The 2,468-nt window shown below is 42.0% G+C and overlaps 1 pseudogene across 1 annotated transcript; it reads right to left on the minus strand.

The window, feature by feature from the left end:
- Nucleotides 1–865: 865 nt before the first annotated feature.
- LOC309520040 (large ribosomal subunit protein eL37 pseudogene) lies at nucleotides 866–1,231 on the minus strand (annotated as a pseudogene). The gene has a single exon. The product of its transcript is annotated as a large ribosomal subunit protein eL37 pseudogene (transcript).
- Between the last annotated feature and the right edge of the window lie 1,237 nt (nucleotides 1,232–2,468).

A 2,468-nucleotide genomic window follows, 5' to 3' on the forward strand; every position in this document is an offset into this window, starting at 1 on the left:
TCTCAACCAATCGAACATTGACTCTAGGAACCAGTTCATTTTTAAGAAAGGTTTCATGTTGTCAGAAGTGTGCCTCCTTAAATCATAGGCAGCTGTACCAAAAGCAACAAAGACATAGAGAGGAGATTGCTATCCAATATATGTATTTAGCTGGAAATAAATGCCACTGAGTTCAGTGGAACAGGCACCCAACTAAGTGGCTTAGGTTTACAGCCATAGCCCTATGACATTAAAAGCAAACAGCTTGGCTTAAATCCTTTCCCAGTTTAAAATCGCAGTGAATTGCATCCTTAAAGCACCTTACTATTTCGGTTTTACCCTCAGTGACAAGGATTCTTTCCTTACATGTATTCACTTTGCTCCCAACCACTTTTTTTGTGTCAGATGCTTAAACTCATAAAAAACGGACCTCTTGTTCTCAGGCCCATTAGAGGCCCTGGAAATGACAAGCCATGTATCTTATTCTCACACAGAAATAGCCCATGAATTATTAACCTGACCCAGAAAATATTATAATAATCCACTAGCAGGGACCCCTTGAGCATTGTTGGTGCATAATTCAAACCCTTCATCTTGAAAACCTTCCCGCAGGTGGAGCAAAACCAAGTGCTGAAATACATATAGCAAAAAACATAGCAAAGGCTTATGTGTGTGCAGAATAAGACAGAGCGTACCCATTTATTAAGAAATAAATCCCATGTATACTTACCTGACATGCATTCAAAGATCAGCCAACAATGTACTTTTGGATCTACATTCCAGACACCCACATTTAGACAAGCGAGCGATTCCTGGAAAACTGGAACATATTTTGAAGATAATATATAAATGATATTTGGACTGCCTCTCCCCCCCGCCCCCGGCATTTCAGGCCATTTATTTTAAAAAAGACATTTGAGTCCTTAAGATGAGCTGGATGCTGCAACAGCAGCTCTCTTGGGCTTTGGCGCTGTTCCTTCACAGAATCCATTCCTGAATCTGCAGTAGACCTTTTTCAGGTGCCTCATACGGCCAGTTCTGGTAGTATTGCGCTTGGCCTTAGCACTCCAGTTATACTTTCTCTTGCGCTTAGCAGGATATCCACATTTCCCACAGGTGGACTTCTGGAGATGATAGGCTTTGGACCCACATCGACGGCACAAAGTGTGTGTCTTATTGCGACGCTTTCCAAAGGAGGATGTTCCTTTCATCATCTTCCTTCAGCCTTTGAACAGTAGTCTGCTAACAAGTCCCGTCACAAGGATTTACATATTTGCAGCAGAACATTCCCACCTCCTCCTCCTCCTCCATGTGCCCCACACCCTCCCTAGATCTGCTCCAGAGGGTCGGAGAAACGCCAGATTTAGGGGGTACGCAGGGGGAGGAGTCAGGGAGAACATTGTGGAAGCAGAAATTCTTGCACTGATGCAACAATTGTCTTAATTCTACATAGTGTTCCACCCTAGGATACAAAGTTAAGACAACAGAGGGCTGGGCATGCATCATTTTTTCTTAGAATTTAATATCTTAGAATTTAATTTTAAAAATGCAAAACCTGGTGTCAATTTCAGGGCTGTTGGGTATAAAAATAATAATTAAACATTATCTGTAAATGTATAAGAACAACAGCAAATGAAAGTAGGGAAAAAACAAGAGCCTATAATACAACGTTTGCTTTGTAAGACAATAAAGAGATTTAGATAGCAACTCTTTATGTTTTTAATACTGCTGCACTTCTGATAGAGCAAAATAATGCTAGTGGCCTAAAAACACACATCTGGAGATGTGGAGGCTGTGCTCAATCCCAGTTTTTATCAGCAAAGGTAAAAATGTGTTTTTCCCAGAAGCACAGCAAACCTCAGTATTTTTCCTATGGCCTGATCAGCATTACAGGTGCAAAGGAAGCAGATTATATGGAATTTTAGCTTCAAGTCTGCTGCTTTCATAAATGGGGTAATGATTTGTGTAGCCTCTGTGAGGAACAGGATTAGACCTTGCATACACACATATTTTTGAGAGGGATTAAAATACTGGCAGACTGTACACATACCTAGCACTATAGTGTCCAAAACCAGCATTCAGAACTACCTTGTGGTGAATGGGAGGGTGTTTCATAACCTGGGTGCCATCACCTCTCAACCCATAAGGAGCTGCCATTATATACACACCTGGCGTTGTATCCAACAAGGTTGTCTCGTTCACCCAAGGACTTCCTCTTGCGCAACCCAACTTTTCCTCCCTCTCCTGCCACTACATGCCCCGACAAATATGATCTGGAGCATTGAGGGAGAACAGCTACACACACAGGTGCCCTTTTACAGATTTGTGCAATGGAGGGGATGGACCTTATCCCACAACAGAAAGGTCCTCATCCACTCCTATTGGAAGGTTTACCTGTATGCAGGTTAATTTCAGACTTGTTTCACACAAATATGACAAGATGCAAGATGCAAACACAATCCCATCATGTATCTGGTTACACTCCTGGT

This window comes from Podarcis vaucheri (assembly GCF_965113315.1).
Source record: "Podarcis vaucheri genome assembly, chromosome: 1".
Lineage (NCBI taxonomy): Eukaryota > Metazoa > Chordata > Lepidosauria > Squamata > Lacertidae > Podarcis > Podarcis vaucheri.